Source organism: Manis javanica, unplaced genomic scaffold (genome assembly GCF_040802235.1).
Source record: "Manis javanica isolate MJ-LG unplaced genomic scaffold, MJ_LKY HiC_scaffold_23, whole genome shotgun sequence".
Lineage (NCBI taxonomy): Eukaryota > Metazoa > Chordata > Mammalia > Pholidota > Manidae > Manis > Manis javanica.
The window spans coordinates 93,119-110,425 of NW_027332169.1; positions in this window are offsets into that span (position 1 = coordinate 93,119).

A 17,307-nucleotide genomic window follows, 5' to 3' on the forward strand; every position below is an offset into this window, starting at 1 on the left:
CACTGGAGTCCATGCTCTGCCTCACCCTGGAAAGGTCCATCAACGTAGGACAGCAAACACTCATTGTTCACGCATATGCTTTAGTGTATGTATAAACTTGAGGTTCTTTGTGCGTTGACCGTTTCCTTTGAAGCTTCCTGTGTTACGCGTTGTGTGTATGCTTTGTGTACAGCGCGCAGTGTGTTGAGGGTGTGTGGTGTGCTGTGTTGTCCTTTACGTGATGTATGTGCGTGGTGGCCTTGTTTTGCTTGAACCTTGGGTGCAGAGATTGGCGCATGGATCACACGTTTCGTTATGTGGGCTGAGCGTGCAATGTGCGTGGTTTTGTGTTCTGTGTGTGTAGTTTGCGCTGTGCGCATCCTCTGCATTGCGTATCGTGTTGTGTGTGTTTGCGGCCTGTGTTGTGGTGTGCGAGTGTCAGCTTGTGTGTAATGCGTGTGCTGTGTTTTTGAAGTGGTCTCTGATTTGTAAGTGTGTTGTTCTCTTTGGTTGTGGGCACTGATTGTGTCTTTCTGTCTTTACTTTTGAATGTACTGTGTCGGCTGCGTTGCGCGTGTTGTGTTTCTGTGTGGTGTGTTTCTGGTGGGTGCGTTGTGCTTAACATCTGTTGGGTGCAGTTTACGTGTATCCTGCTGTGCTTGTCCTCTGCGTGTTCCTCTGTGGGGCTGTGCGCTGTTTGTGCTCTTTGCATTGATTGCTCTCAGCTGTGCTGAGCGTGCTGCGTTGTAGTCTGTGTGTCCCCTCGTGCGTGGTTTCCTGTGTCCGTGGTTGTGTGGGTTGTGCATTGTGTGCCTCCTTCTGTGTCATATGAAGTGTGTGATCTGTCTGACCACTGTGTGTCACGTTGTGTTATGCACTGTGCTCTGTGCTGTGTCCGTGACTTTCTGTATGTTTCGTGTGGTGAGTTTTGTGAGCTGTGTGTGTGTGTTGCGTGTGGTTCTGTTTGTTGTGTGTGTTGTGACTCTTAATGGTCATGAGGACACTGCAGCACTCAGACTACTGCAACGTGGCATTTTTCGCAGGACACGGGATTTCCTGGGAGTGGGGCTACAGTACAGTTCATGAGCATGACCTGCAGTCTCCAACTTCGGAAGTACCTGGGTGGCTTTCTCCATCAGCCACGTGTGTCAGTACAGTGCCGGGGAGAAGCGGCACACGTCACTTTGGCTCTGGGTTTCATTATCCTGAATGCTTCCAAGGTGGTCAGCTCCCACCGCACCCAAAGTCACTCCCAGGACAGAGGCAACAAGCCAGGAGGGAGGAAGCTGCTCCCCTCACCGAGCACATTCTGTCTTGGGAAACGGCCATCACTGTGTTGCTGTGGGGTCTGCAGGCCACACTGACGCAGTTTCAAAGTCCTCCACTGGAGTCCACGCTCTGCCTCTCCCTGGAAAGGTCCATCAACGTAGGACAGCAAACACTCATTGTTCACGCATATGTTTTAGTGTATGTATAAACTTGAGGTTCTTTGTGCGTTGACCGTTTCCTTTGAAGCTTCCTGTGTTACGCGTTGTGTGTATGCTTTGTGTACAGCGCGCAGTGTGTTGAGGGTGTGTGGTGTGCTGTGTTGTCCTTTACGTGATGTATGTGCGTGGTGGCCTTGTTTTGCTTGAACCTTGGGTGCAGAGATTGGAGCATGGATCACACGTTTCGTTATGTGGGCTGAGCGTGCAATGTGCGTGGTTTTGTGTTCTGTGTGTGTAGTTTGCGCTGTGCGCATCCTCTGCATTGCGTGTCGTGTTGTGTGTGTTTGCGGCCTGTGTTGTGGTGTGCGAGTGTCAGCTTGTGTGTAATGCGTGTGCTGTGTTTTTGACGTGGTCTCTGATTTGTAAGTGTGTTGTTCTCTTTGGTTGTGGGCACTGATTGTGTCTTTCTGTCTTTACTTTTGAATGTACTGTGTCGGCTGCGTTGCGCGTGTTGTGTTTCTGTGTGGTGTGTTTCTGGTGGGTGCGTTGTGCTTAACATCTGTTGGGTGCAGTTTACGTGTATCCTGCTGTGCTTGTCCTCTGCGTGTTCCTCTGTGGGGCTGTGCGCTGTTTGTGCTCTTTGCATTGATTGCTCTCAGCTGTGCTGAGCGTGCTGCGTTGTAGTCGGTGTGTCCCATCGTGCGTGGTTTCCTGTGTCCGTTGTTGTGTGGGTTGTGCATTGTGTGCCTCCTTCTGTGTCATGTGAAGTGTGTGATCTGTCTGACCTCTGTGTGTCACGTTGTGTTATGCACTGTGCTCTGTGCTGTGTCCGTGACTTTCTGTATGTTTCGTGTGGTGAGTTTTGTGAGCTGCGTGTGTGTTGCGTGTGGTTCTGTTTATTGCGTGTGTTGTGACTGTTAATGGTCATGAAGGCACTGCAGCACTCAGACTACTGCCACGTGGCAATTTTCGCAGGACACGGGATTTCTTGAGAGGGGCTACAGTACAGTTTATGAGCATGACCTACAGTCTCCTTCTTCGGAAGGACCTGGGTGGCTTTCTCCATCAGCCACGTTTGTCAGTACAGTGCCCGGGAGAAGGGGCACACATCACTTTGGTTCTGGGTTACATTATCCTGAATGCTTCCAAGGTGGTCTGCTCCCACCTCACAAAAAGTCACTCGCAGGCAGAGGCACCAAGCCAGGAGGGTGGAAGCTGCTCCCCTCACCGATCGCATTCTGTCTCTTGGGAAACGGTCACCACTGTTTTGCCGTGGGGCCTGCAGGCCACACTGACGCAGTTTCAAAGTCCTCCACTGGAGTCCACGCTCTGCCTCACCCTGGAAAGGTCCATCAACGTAGGACAGCAAACACTCATTGTTCACGCATACGCTTTAGTGTATGTATAAACTTGAGGTTCTTTGTGCGTTGACCGTTTCCTTTGAAGCTTCCTGTGTTACGTGTTGTGTGTATGCTTTGTGTGCGGCGCACAATGTGTTGAGGGTGTGTGGTGTGCTGTGTTGTCCTTTACGTGATGTATGTGCGTGGTGGCCTTGTTTTGCTTGAACCTTGGGTGCAGAGATTGGAGCATGAAGCACACGTTTCGTTATGTGGGCTGCGCGTGCAATGTGCGTGGTTTTGTGTTCTGTGTGTGTAGTTTGTGCTGTGCGCATCCTCTGCATTGCGTGTCGTGTTGTGTGTGTTTGCGGCCTGTGTTGTGCTGTGCGAGTGTCAGCTTGTGTGTAATGCGTGTGCTGTGTTTTTGGCGTGGTATCTGATTTGTAAGTGTGTTGTTCTCTTTGGTTGTGGGCACTGATTGTGTCTTTCTGTCTTTACTTTTGAATGTACTGTGTCGGCTGCGTTGCGCGTGTTGTGTTTCTGTGTGGTGTGTTTCTGGTGGGTGCGTTGTGCTTAACATCTGTTGGGTGCAGTTTACGTGTATCCTGCTGTGCTTGTCCTCTGCGTGTTCCTCTGTGGGGCTGTGCGCTGTTTGTGCTCTTTGCATTGATTGCTCTCAGCTGTGCTGAGCGTGCTGCGTTGTAGTCTGTGTGTCCCCTCGTGCGTGGTTTCCTGTGTCCGTGGTTGTGTGGGTTGTGCATTGTGTGCCTCCTTCTGTGTCATATGAAGTGTGTGATCTGTCTGACCTCTGTGTGTCACGTTGTGTTATGCACTGTGCTCTGTGCTGTGTCCGTGACTTTCTGTATGTTTCGTGTGGTGAGTTTTGTGAGCTGCGTGTGTGTTGCGTGTGGTTCTGTTTATTGTGTGTGTTGTGACTGTTAATGGTCATGAAGGCACTGCAGCACTCAGACTACTGCCACGTGGCAATTTTCGCAGGACACGGGATTTCTTGAGAGGGGCTACAGTACAGTTTATGAGCATGACCTACAGTCTCCTTCTTCGGAAGGACCTGGGTGGCTTTCTCCATCAGCCACGTTTGTCAGTACAGTGCCCGGGAGAAGGGGCACACATCACTTTGGTTCTGGGTTACATTATCCTGAATGCTTCCAAGGTGGTCAGCTCCCACCTCACAAAAAGTCACTCGCAGGCAGAGGCACCAAGCCAGGAGGGTGGAAGCTGCTCCCCTCACCGATCGCATTCTGTCTCTTGGGAAACGGTCACCACTGTTTTGCCGTGGGGCCTGCAGGCCACACTGACGCAGTTTCAAAGTCCTCCACTGGAGTCCACGCTCTGCCTCACCCTGGAAAGGTCCATCAACGTAGGACAGCAAACACTCATTGTTCACGCATACGCTTTAGTGTATGTATAAACTTGAGGTTCTTTGTGCGTTGACCGTTTCCTTTGAATCTTCCTGTGTTACGTGTTGTGTGTATGCTTTGTGTACGGTGCGCAATGTGTTGAGGGTGTGTGGTGTGCTGTGTTGTCCTTTACGTGATGTATGTGCGTGGTGGCCTTGTTTTGCTTGAAACTTGGGTGCAGAGATTGGAGCATGAAGCACACGTTTCGTTATGTGGGCTGCGCGTGCAATGTGCGTGGTTTTGTGTTCTGTGTGTGTAGTTTGTGCTGTGCGCATCCTCTGCATTGCGTGTCGTGTTGTGTGTGTTTGCGGCCTGTGTTGTGCTGTGCGAGTGTCAGCTTGTGTGTAATGCGTGTGCTGTGTTTTTGGTGTGGTATCTGATTTGTAAGTGTGTTGTTCTCTTTGGTTGTGGGCACTGATTGTGTCTTTCTGTCTTTACTTTTGAATGTACTGTGTCGGCTGCGTTGCGCGTGTTGTGTTTCTGTGTGGTGTGTTTCTGGTGGGTGCGTTGTGCTTAACATCTGTTGGGTGCAGTTTACGTGTATCCTGCTGTGCTTGTCCTCTGCGTGTTCCTCTGTGGGGCTGTGTGCTGTTTGTGCTCTTTGCATTGATTGCTCTCAGCTGTGCTGAGCGTGCTGCGTTGTAGTCGGTGTGTCCCCTCGTGCGTGGTTTCCTGTGTCCGTGGTTGTGTGTGTTGTGCATTGTGTGCCTCCTTCTGTGTCATATGAAGTGTGTGATCTGTCTGACCTCTGTGTGTCACGTTGTGTTATACACTGTGCTCTGTGCTGTGTCCGTGACTTTCTGTATGTTTCGTGTGGTGAGTTTTGTGAGCTGTGTGTGTGTGTTGCGCGTGGTTCTGTTTGTTGTGTGTGTTGTGACTCTTAATGGTCATGAGGACACTGCAGCACTCAGACTACTGCAACGTGGCATTTTTCGCAGGACACGGGATTTCCTGGGAGTGGGGCTACAGTACAGTTCATGAGCATGATCTGCAGTCTCCTACTTCGGAAGTACCTGGGTGGCTTTCTCCATCAGCCACGTGGGTCAGTACAGTGCCGGGGAGAAGGGGCACACGTCACTTTGGCTCTGGGTTTCATTATCCTGAGTGCTTCCAAGTTGGTCAGCTCCCACCGCACCCAAAGTCACTCCCAGGGCAGAGGCACCAAGCCAGGAGGGAGGAAGCTGCTCCCCTCACCGAGCACATTCTGTCTTGGGAAACGGTCACCACTGTGTTGCCGTGGGGCCTGCAGGCCACACTGACGCAGATTCAAAGTCTTCCACTGGAGTCCACGCTCTGCGTCACCCTGGAAAGGTCCATCAACGTAGGACAGCAAACACTCATTGTTCACGCATACGCTTTAGTGTATGTATAAACTTGAGGTTCTTTGTGCGTTGACCGTTTCCTTTGAAGCTTCCTGTGTTACGTGTTGTGTGTATGCTTTGTGTACAGCGCGCAGTGTGTTGAGGGTGTGTGGTGTGCTGTGTTGTCCTTTACGTGATGTATGTGCGTGGTGGCCTTGTTTTGCTTGAACCTTGGGTGCAGAGATTGGAGCATGAAGCACACGTTTCGTTATGTGGGCTGCGCGTGCAATGTGCGTGGTTTTGTGTTCTGTGTGTGTAGTTTTTGCTGTGCGCATCCTCTGCATTGCGTGTCGTGTTGTGTGTGTTTGCGGCCTGTGTTGTGCTGTGCGAGTGTCAGCTTGTGTGTAATGCGTGTGCTGTGTTTTTGGCGTGGTATCTGATTTGTAAGTGTGTTGTTCTCTTTGGTTGTGGGCACTGATTGTGTCTTTCTGTCTTTACTTTTGAATGTACTGTGTCGGCTGCGTTGCGCGTGTTGTGTTTCTGTGTGGTGTGTTTCTGGTGGGTGCGTTGTGCTTAACATCTGTTGGGTGCAGTTTACGTGTATCCTGCTGTGCTTGTCCTCTGCGTGTTCCTCTGTGGGGCTGTGCGCTGTTTGTGCTCTTTGCATTGATTGCTCTCAGCTGTGCTGAGCGTGCTGCGTTGTAGTCTGTGTGTCCCCTCGTGCGTGGTTTCCTGTGTCCGTGGTTGTGTGGGTTGTGCATTGTGTGCCTCCTTCTGTGTCATATGAAGTGTGTGATCTGTCTGACCTCTGTGTGTCACGTTGTGTTATGCACTGTGCTCTGTGCTGTGTCCGTGACTTTCTGTATGTTTCGTGTGGTGAGTTTTGTGAGCTGCGTGTGTGTTGCGTGTGGTTCTGTTTATTGTGTGTGTTGTGACTGTTAATGGTCATGAAGGCACTGCAGCACTCAGACTACTGCCACGTGGCAATTTTCGCAGGACACGGGATTTCTTGAGAGGGGCTACAGTACAGTTTATGAGCATGACCTACAGTCTCCTTCTTCGGAAGGACCTGGGTGGCTTTCTCCATCAGCCACGTTTGTCAGTACAGTGCCCGGGAGAAGGGGCACACATCACTTTGGTTCTGGGTTACATTATCCTGAATGCTTCCAAGGTGGTCTGCTCCCACCTCACAAAAAGTCACTCGCAGGCAGAGGCACCAAGCCAGGAGGGTGGAAGCTGCTCCCCTCACCGATCGCATTCTGTCTCTTGGGAAACGGTCACCACTGTTTTGCCGTGGGGCCTGCAGGCCACACTGACGCAGTTTCAAAGTCCTCCACTGGAGTCCACGCTCTGCCTCACCCTGGAAAGGTCCATCAACGTAGGACAGCAAACACTCATTGTTCACGCATACGCTTTAGTGTATGTATAAACTTGAGGTTCTTTGTGCGTTGACCGTTTCCTTTGAAGCTTCCTGTGTTACGTGTTGTGTGTATGCTTTGTGTGCGGCGCGCAATGTGTTGAGGGTGTGTGGTGTGCTGTGTTGTCCTTTACGTGATGTATGTGCGTGGTGGCCTTGTTTTGCTTGAACCTTGGGTGCAGAGATTGGAGCATGAAGCACACGTTTCGTTATGTGGGCTGCGCGTGCAATGTGCGTGGTTTTGTGTTCTGTGTGTGTAGTTTGTGCTGTGCGCATCCTCTGCATTGCGTGTCGCGTTGTGTGTGTTTGCGGCCTGTGTTGTGCTGTGCGAGTGTCAGCTTGTGTGTAATGCGTGTGCTGTGTTTTTGACGTGGTATCTGATTTGTAAGTGTGTTGTTCTCTTTGGTTGTGGGCACTGATTGTGTCTTTCTGTCTTTACTTTTGAATGTACTGTGTCGGCTGCGTTGCGCGTGTTGTGTTTCTGTGTGGTGTGTTTCTGGTGGGTGCGTTGTGCTTAACATCTGTTGGGTGCAGTTTACGTGTATCCTGCTGTGCTTGTCCTCTGCGTGTTCCTCTGTGGGGCTGTGCGCTGTTTGTGCTCTTTGCATTGATTGCTCTCAGCTGTGCTGAGCGTGCTGCGTTGTAGTCGGTGTGTCCCCTCGTGCGTGGTTTCCTGTGTCCGTGGTTGTGTGGGTTGTGCATTGTGTGCCTCCTTCTGTGTCATATGAAGTGTGTGATCTGTCTGACCTCTGTGTGTCACGTTGTGTTATACACTGTGCTCTGTGCTGTGTCCGTGACTTTCTGTATGTTTCGTGTGGTGAGTTTTGTGAGCTGTGTGTGTGTGTTGCGTGTGGTTCTGTTTGTTGTGTGTGTTGTGACTCTTAATGGTCATGACGACACTGCAGCACTCAGACTACTGCAACGTGGCATTTTTCGCAGGACACGGGATTTCCTGGGAGTGGGGCTACAGTACAGTTCATGAGCATGACCTGCAGTTTCCTACTTCGGAAGTACCTGGGTGGCTTTCTCCATCAGCCACGTGGGTCAGTACAGTGCCGGGGAGAAGGGGCACACGTCACTTTGGCTCTGGGTTTCATTATCCTGAATGCTTCCAAGGTGGTCAGCTCCCACCGCACCGAAAGTCACTCCCAGGGCAGAGGCACCAAGCCAGGAGGGAGGAAGCTGCTCCCCTCACCGAGCACATTCTGTCTTGGGAAACGGTCACCACTGTGTTGCCGTGGGGCCTGCAGGCCACACTGACGCAGTTTCAAAGTCCTCCACTGGAGTCCACGCTCTGCGTCACCCTGGAAAGGTCCATCAACGTAGGACAGCAAACACTCATTGTTCACGCATACGCTTTAGTGTATGTATAAACTTGAGGTTCTTTGTGCGTTGACCGTTTCCTTTGAAGCTTCCTGTGTTACGTGTTGTGTGCATGCTTTGTGTACAGCGCGCAGTGTGTTGAGGGTGTGTGGTGTGCTGTGTTGTCCTTTACGTGATGTATGTGCGTGGTGGCCTTGTTTTGCTTGAACCTTGGGTGCAGAGATTGGAGCATGAAGCACACGTTTCGTTATGTGGGCTGCGCGTGCAATGCGCGTGGTTTTGTGTTCTGTGTGTGTAGTTTGTGCTGTGCGCATCCTCTGCATTGCGTGTCGTGTTGTGTGTGTTTGCGGCCTGTGTTGTGCTGTGCGAGTGTCAGCTTGTGTGTAATGCGTGTGCTGTGTTTTTGGCGTGGTATCTGATTTGTAAGTGTGTTGTTCTCTTTGGTTGTGGGCACTGATTGTGTCTTTCTGTCTTTACTTTTGAATGTACTGTGTCGGCTGCGTTGCGCGTGTTGTGTTTCTGTGTGGTGTGTTTCTGGTGGGTGCGTTGTGCTTAACATCTGTTGGGTGCAGTTTACGTGTATCCTGCTGTGCTTGTCCTCTGCGTGTTCCTCTGTGGGGCTGTGCGCTGTTTGTGCTCTTTGCATTGATTGCTCTCAGCTGTGCTGAGCGTGCTGCGTTGTAGTCTGTGTGTCCCCTCGTGCGTGGTTTCCTGTGTCCGTGGTTGTGTGGGTTGTGCATTGTGTGCCTCCTTCTGTGTCATATGAAGTGTGTGATCTGTCTGACCTCTGTGTGTCACGTTGTGTTATGCACTGTGCTCTGTGCTGTGTCCGTGACTTTCTGTATGTTTCGCGTGGTGAGTTTTGTGAGCTGCGTGAGTGTTGCGTGTGGTTCTGTTTATTGTGTGTGTTGTGACTGTTAATGGTCATGAAGGCACTGCAGCACTCAGACTACTGCCACGTGGCATTTTTCGCAGGACACGGGATTTCTTGAGAGGGGCTACAGTACAGTTTATGAGCATGACCTACAGTCTCCTTCTTCGGAAGGACCTGGGTGGCTTTCTCCATCAGCCACGTTTGTCAGTACAGTGCCCGGGAGAAGGGGCACACATCACTTTGGTTCTGGGTTACATTATCCTGAATGCTTCCAAGGTGGTCAGCTCCCACCTCACAAAAAGTCACTCGCAGGCAGAGGCACCAAGCCAGGAGGGTGGAAGCTGCTCCCCTCACCGATCGCATTCTGTCTCTTGGGAAACGGTCACCACTGTTTTGCCGTGGGGCCTGCAGGCCACACTGACGCAGTTTCAAAGTCCTCCACTGGAGTCCACGCTCTGCCTCACCCTGGAAAGGTCCATCAACGTAGGACAGCAAACACTCATTGTTCACGCATACGCTTTAGTGTATGTATAAACTTGAGGTTCTTTGTGCGTTGACCGTTTCCTTTGAAGCTTCCTGTGTTACGTGTTGTGTGTATGCTTTGTGTACAGCGCGCAGTGTGTTGAGGGTGTGTGGTGTGCTGTGTTGTCCTTTACGTGATGTATGTGCGTGGTGGCCTTGTTTTGCTTGAACCTTGGGTGCAGAGATTGGAGCATGAAGCACACGTTTCGTTATGTGGGCTGCGCGTGCAATGCGCGTGGTTTTGTGTTCTGTGTGTGTAGTTTGTGCTGTGCGCATCCTCTGCATTGCGTGTCGTGTTGTGTGTGTTTGCGACCTGTGTTGTGCTGTGCGAGTGTCAGCTTGTGTGTAATGCGTGTGCTGTGTTTTTGGCGTGGTATCTGATTTGTAAGTGTGTTGTTCTCTTTGGTTGTGGGCACTGATTGTGTCTTTCTGTCTTTACTTTTGAATGTACTGTGTCGGCTGCGTTGCGCGTGTTGTGTTTCTGTGTGGTGTGTTTCTGGTGGGTGCGTTGTGCTTAACATCTGTTGGGTGCAGTTTACGTGTATCCTGCTGTGCTTGTCCTCTGCGTGTTCCTCTGTGGGGCTGTGCGCTGTTTGTGCTCTTTGCATTGATTGCTCTCAGCTGTGCTGAGCGTGCTGCGTTGTAGTCTGTGTGTCCCCTCGTGCGTGGTTTCCTGTGTCCGTGGTTGTGTGGGTTGTGCATTGTGTGCCTCCTTCTGTGTCATATGAAGTGTGTGATCTGTCTGACCTCTGTGTGTCACGTTGTGTTATGCACTGTGCTCTGTGCTGTGTCCGTGACTTTCTGTATGTTTCGTGTGGTGAGTTTTGTGAGCTGCGTGTGTGTTGCGTGTGGTTCTGTTTATTGTGTGTGTTGTGACTGTTAATGGTCATGAAGGCACTGCAGCACTCAGACTACTGCCACGTGGCAATTTTCGCAGGACACGGGATTTCTTGAGAGGGGCTACAGTACAGTTTATGAGCATGACCTACAGTCTCCTTCTTCGGAAGGACCTGGGTGGCTTTCTCCATCAGCCACGTTTGTCAGTACAGTGCCCGGGAGAAGGGGCACACATCACTTTGGTTCTGGGTTACATTATCCTGAATGCTTCCAAGGTGGTCAGCTCCCACCTCACAAAAAGTCACTCGCAGGCAGAGGCACCAAGCCAGGAGGGTGGAAGCTGCTCCCCTCACCGATCGCATTCTGTCTCTTGGGAAACGGTCACCACTGTTTTGCCGTGGGGCCTGCAGGCCACACTGACGCAGTTTCAAAGTCCTCCACTGGAGTCCACGCTCTGCCTCTCCCTGGAAAGGTCCATCAACGTAGGACAGCAAACACTCATTGTTCACGCATATGCTTTAGTGTATGTATAAACTTGAGGTTCTTTGTGCGTTGACCGTTTCCTTTGAAGCTTCCTGTGTTACGCGTTGTGTGTATGCTTTGTGTACAGCGCGCAGTGTGTTGAGGGTGTGTGGTGTGCTGTGTTGTCCTTTACGTGATGTATGTGCGTGGTGGCCTTGTTTTGCTTGAACCTTGGGTGCAGAGATTGGCGCATGGATCACACGTTTCGTTATGTGGGCTGAGCGTGCAATGTGCGTGGTTTTGTGTTCTGTGTGTGTAGTTTGCGCTGTGCGCATCCTCTGCATTGCGTGTCATGTTGTGTGTGTTTGCGGCCTATGTTGTGGTGTGCGAGTGTCAGCTTGTGTGTAATGCGTGTGCTGTGTTTTTGACGTGGTCTCTGATTTGTAAGTGTGTTGTTCTCTTTGGTTGTGGGCACTGATTGTGTCTTTCTGATTTACTTTTGAATGTACTGTGTCGGCTGCGTTGCGCGTGTTGTGTTTCTGTGTGGTGTGTTTCTGGTGGGTGCGTTGTGCTTAACATCTGTTGGGTGCAGTTTACGTGTATCCTGCTGTGCTTGTCCTCTGCGTGTTCCTCTGTGGGGCTGTGCGCTGTTTGTGCTCTTTGCATTGATTGCTCTCAGCTGTGCTGAGCGTGCTGCGTTGTAGTCTGTGTGTCCCCTCGTGCGTGGTTTCCTGTGTCCGTGGTTGTGTTCGTTGTGCATTGTGTGCCTCCTTCTGTGTCATATGAAGTGTGTGATCTGTCTGACCTCTGTGTGTCACGTTGTGTTATGCACTGTGCTCTGTGCTGTGTCCGTGACTTTCTGTATGTTTCGTGTGGTGAGTTTTGTGAGCAGTGTGTGTGTGTTGCGTGTGGTTCTGTTTGTTGTGTGTGTTGTGACTCTTAATGGTCATGAGGACACTGCAGCACTCAGACTACTGCAACGTGGCATTTTTCGCAGGACACGGGATTTCCTGGGAGTGGGGCTACAGTACAGTTCATGAGCATGACCTGCAGTCTCCAACTTCGGAAGTACCTGGGTGGCTTTCTCCATCAGCCAAGTGGGTCAGTACAGTGCCGGGGAGAAGCGGCACACGTCACTTTGGCTCTGGGTTTCATTATCCTGAATGCTTCCAAGGTGGTCAGCTCCCACCGCACCCGAAGTCACTCCCAGGGCAGAGGCAACAAGCCAGGAGGGAGGAAGCTGCTCCCCTCACCGAGCACATTCTGTCTTGGGAAACGGCCATCACTGTGTTGCTGTGGGGTCTGCAGGCCACACTGACGCAGTTTCAAAGTCCTCCACTGGAGTCCACGCTCTGCCTCTCCCTGGAAAGGTCCATCAACGTAGGACAGCAAACACTCATTGTTCACGCATATGCTTTAGTGTATGTATAAACTTGAGGTTCTTTGTGCGTTGACCGTTTCCTTTGAAGCTTCCTTTGTTACGCGTTGTGTGTATGCTTTGTGTACAGCGCGCAGTGTGTTGAGGGTGTGTGGTGTGCTGTGTTGTCCTTTACGTGATGTATGTGCGTGGTGGCCTTGTTTTGCTTGAACCTTGGGTGCAGAGATTGGAGCATGAAGCACACGTTTCGTTATGTGGGCTGCGCGTGCAATGCGCGTGGTTTTGTGTTCTGTGTGTGTAGTTTGTGCTGTGCGCATCCTCTGCATTGCGTGTCGTGTTGTGTGTGTTTGCGACCTGTGTTGTGCTGTGCGAGTGTCAGCTTGTGTGTAATGCGTGTGCTGTGTTTTTGGCGTGGTATCTGATTTGTAAGTGTGTTGTTCTCTTTGGTTGTGGGCACTGATTGTGTCTTTCTGTCTTTACTTTTGAATGTACTGTGTCGGCTGCGTTGCGCGTGTTGTGTTTCTGTGTGGTGTGTTTCTGGTGGGTGCGTTGTGCTTAACATCTGTTGGGTGCAGTTTACGTGTATCCTGCTGTGCTTGTCCTCTGCGTGTTCCTCTGTGGGGCTGTGCGCTGTTTGTGCTCTTTGCATTGATTGCTCTCAGCTGTGCTGAGCGTGCTGCGTTGTAGTCTGTGTGTCCCCTCGTGCGTGGTTTCCTGTGTCCGTGGTTGTGTGGGTTGTGCATTGTGTGCCTCCTTCTGTGTCATATGAAGTGTGTGATCTGTCTGACCTCTGTGTGTCACGTTGTGTTATGCACTGTGCTCTGTGCTGTGTCCGTGACTTTCTGTATGTTTCGTGTGGTGAGTTTTGTGAGCTGCGTGTGTGTTGCGTGTGGTTCTGTTTATTGTGTGTGTTGTGACTGTTAATGGTCATGAAGGCACTGCAGCACTCAGACTACTGCCACGTGGCAATTTTCGCAGGACACGGGATTTCTTGAGAGGGGCTACAGTACAGTTTATGAGCATGACCTACAGTCTCCTTCTTCGGAAGGACCTGGGTGGCTTTCTCCATCAGCCACGTTTGTCAGTACAGTGCCCGGGAGAAGGGGCACACATCACTTTGGTTCTGGGTTACATTATCCTGAATGCTTCCAAGGTGGTCAGCTCCCACCTCACAAAAAGTCACTCGCAGGCAGAGGCACCAAGCCAGGAGGGTGGAAGCTGCTCCCCTCACCGATCGCATTCTGTCTCTTGGGAAACGGTCACCACTGTTTTGCCGTGGGGCCTGCAGGCCACACTGACGCAGTTTCAAAGTCCTCCACTGGAGTCCACGCTCTGCCTCACCCTGGAAAGGTCCATCAACGTAGGACAGCAAACACTCATTGTTCACGCATACGCTTTAGTGTATGTATAAACTTGAGGTTCTTTGTGCGTTGACCGTTTCCTTTGAATCTTCCTGTGTTACGCGTTGTGTGTATGCTTTGTGTACGGCGCGCAATGTGTTGAGGGTGTGTGGTGTGCTGTGTTGTCCTTTACGTGATGTTTGTGCGTGGTGGCCTTGTTTTGCTTGAAACTTGGGTGCAGAGATTGGAGCATGAAGCACACGTTTCGTTATGTGGGCTGCGCGTGCAATGCGCGTGGTTTTGTGTTCTGTGTGTGTAGTTTGTGCTGTGCGCATCCTCTGCATTGCATGTCGTGTTGTGTGTGTTTGCGGCCTGTGTTGTGCTGTGCGAGTGTCAGCTTGTGTGTAATGCGTGTGCTGTGTTTTTGGCGTGGTATCTGATTTGTAAGTGTGTTGTTCTCTTTGGTTGTGGGCACTGATTGTGTCTTTCTGTCTTTACTTTTGAATGTACTGTGTCGGCTGCGTTGCGCGTGTTGTGTTTCTGTGTGGTGTGTTTCTGGTGGGTGCGTTGTGCTTAACATCTGTTGGGTGCAGTTTACGTGTATCCTGCTGTGCTTGTCCTCTGCGTGTTCCTCTGTGGGGCTGTGTGCTGTTTGTGCTCTTTGCATTGATTGCTCTCAGCTGTGCTGAGCGTGCTGCGTTGTAGTCGGTGTGTCCCCTCGTGCGTGGTTTCCTGTGTCCGTGGTTGTGTGGGTTGTGCATTGTGTGCCTCCTTCTGTGTCATATGAAGTGTGTGATCTGTCTGACCTCTGTGTGTCACGTTGTGTTATACACTGTGCTCTGTGCTGTGTCCGTGACTTTCTGTATGTTTCGTGTGGTGAGTTTTGTGAGCTGTGTGTGTGTGTTGCGTGTGGTTCTGTTTGTTGTGTGTGTTGTGACTCTTAATGGTCATGAGGACACTGCAGCACTCAGACTACTGCAACGTGGCATTTTTCGCAGGACACGGGATTTCCTGGGAGTGGGGCTACAGTACAGTTCATGAGCATGACCTGCAGTCCCCTACTTCGGAAGTACCTGGGTGGCTTTCTCCATCAGCCACGTGGGTCAGTACAGTGCCGGGGAGAAGGGGCACACGTCACTTTGGCTCTGGGTTTCATTATCCTGAGTGCTTCCAAGTTGGTCAGCTCCCACCGCACCCAAAGTCACTCCCAGGGCAGAGGCACCAAGCCAGGAGGGAGGAAGCTGCTCCCCTCACCGAGCACATTCTGTCTTGGGAAACGGTCACCACTGTGTTGCCGTGGGGCCTGCAGGCCACACTGACGCAGATTCAAAGTCCTCCACTGGAGTCCACGCTCTGCGTCACCCTGGAAAGGTCCATCAACGTAGGACAGCAAACACTCATTGTTCACGCATACGCTTTAGTGTATGTATAAACTTGAGGTTCTTTGTGCGTTGACCGTTTCCTTTGAAGCTTCCTTTGTTACGCGTTGTGTGTATGCTTTGTGTACAGCGCGCAGTGTGTTGAGGGTGTGTGGTGTGCTGTGTTGTCCTTTACGTGATGTATGTGCGTGGTGGCCTTGTTTTGCTTGAACCTTGGGTGCAGAGATTGGAGCATGAAGCACACGTTTCGTTATGTGGGCTGCGCGTGCAATGCGCGTGGTTTTGTGTTCTGTGTGTGTAGTTTGTGCTGTGCGCATCCTCTGCATTGCGTGTCGTGTTGTGTGTGTTTGCGACCTGTGTTGTGCTGTGCGAGTGTCAGCTTGTGTGTAATGCGTGTGCTGTGTTTTTGGCGTGGTATCTGATTTGTAAGTGTGTTGTTCTCTTTGGTTGTGGGCACTGATTGTGTCTTTCTGTCTTTACTTTTGAATGTACTGTGTCGGCTGCATTGCGCGTGTTGTGTTTCTGTGTGGTGTGTTTCTGGTGGGTGCGTTGTGCTTAACATCTGTTGGGTGCAGTTTACGTGTATCCTGCTGTGCTTGTCCTCTGCGTGTTCCTCTGTGGGGCTGTGCGCTGTTTGTGCTCTTTGCATTGATTGCTCTCAGCTGTGCTGAGCGTGCTGCGTTGTAGTCTGTGTGTCCCCTCGTGCGTGGTTTCCTGTGTCCGTGGTTGTGTGGGTTGTGCATTGTGTGCCTCCTTCTGTGTCATATGAAGTGTGTGATCTGTCTGACCTCTGTGTGTCACGTTGTGTTATGCACTGTGCTCTGTGCTGTGTCCGTGACTTTCTGTATGTTTCGTGTGGTGAGTTTTGTGAGCTGCGTGTGTGTTGCGTGTGGTTCTGTTTATTGTGTGTGTTGTGACTGTTAATGGTCATGAAGGCACTGCAGCACTCAGACTACTGCCACGTGGCAATTTTCGCAGGACACGGGATTTCTTGAGAGGGGCTACAGTACAGTTTATGAGCATGACCTACAGTCTCCTTCTTCGGAAGGACCTGGGTGGCTTTCTCCATCAGCCACGTTTGTCAGTACAGTGCCCGGGAGAAGGGGCACACATCACTTTGGTTCTGGGTTACATTATCCTGAATGCTTCCAAGGTGGTCAGCTCCCACCTCACAAAAAGTCACTCGCAGGCAGAGGCACCAAGCCAGGAGGGTGGAAGCTGCTCCCCTCACCGATCGCATTCTGTCTCTTGGGAAACGGTCACCACTGTTTTGCCGTGGGGCCTGCAGGCCACACTGACGCAGTTTCAAAGTCCTCCACTGGAGTCCACGCTCTGCCTCACCCTGGAAAGGTCCATCAACGTAGGACAGCAAACACTCATTGTTCACGCATACGCTTTAGTGTATGTATAAACTTGAGGTTCTTTGTGCGTTGACCGTTTCCTTTGAATCTTCCTGTGTTACGCGTTGTGTGTATGCTTTGTGTACGGCGCGCAATGTGTTGAGGGTGTGTGTTGTGCTGTGTTGTCCTTTACGTGATGTTTGTGCGTGGTGGCCTTGTTTTGCTTGAAACTTGGGTGCAGAGATTGGAGCATGAAGCACACGTTTCGTTATGTGGGCTGCGCGTGCAATGCGCGTGGTTTTGTGTTCTGTGTGTGTAGTTTGTGCTGTGCGCATCCTCTGCATTGCGTGTCGTGTTGTGTGTGTTTGCGGCCTGTGTTGTGCTGTGCGAGTGTCAGCTTGTGTGTAATGCGTGTGCTGTGTTTTTGGCGTGGTATCTGATTTGTAAGTGTGTTGTTCTCTTTGGTTGTGGGCACTGATTGTGTCTTTCTGTCTTTACTTTTGAATGTACTGTGTCGGCTGCGTTGCGCGTGTTGTGTTTCTGTGTGGTGTGTTTCTGGTGGGTGCGTTGTGCTTAACATCTGTTGGGTGCAGTTTACGTGTATCCTGCTGTGCTTGTCCTCTGCGTGTTCCTCTGTGGGGCTGTGTGCTGTTTGTGCTCTTTGCATTGATTGCTCTCAGCTGTGCTGAGCGTGCTGCGTTGTAGTCGGTGTGTCCCCTCGTGCGTGGTTTCCTGTGTCCGTGGTTGTGTGGGTTGTGCATTGTGTGCCTCCTTCTGTGTCATATGAAGTGTGTGATCTGTCTGACCTCTGTGTGTCACGTTGTGTTATACACTGTGCTCTGTGCTGTGTCCGTGACTTTCTGTATGTTTCGTGTGGTGAGTTTTGTGAGCTGTGTGTGTGTGTTGCGTGTGGTTCTGTTTGTTGTGTGTGTTGTGACTCTTAATGGTCATGAGGACACTGCAGCACTCAGAC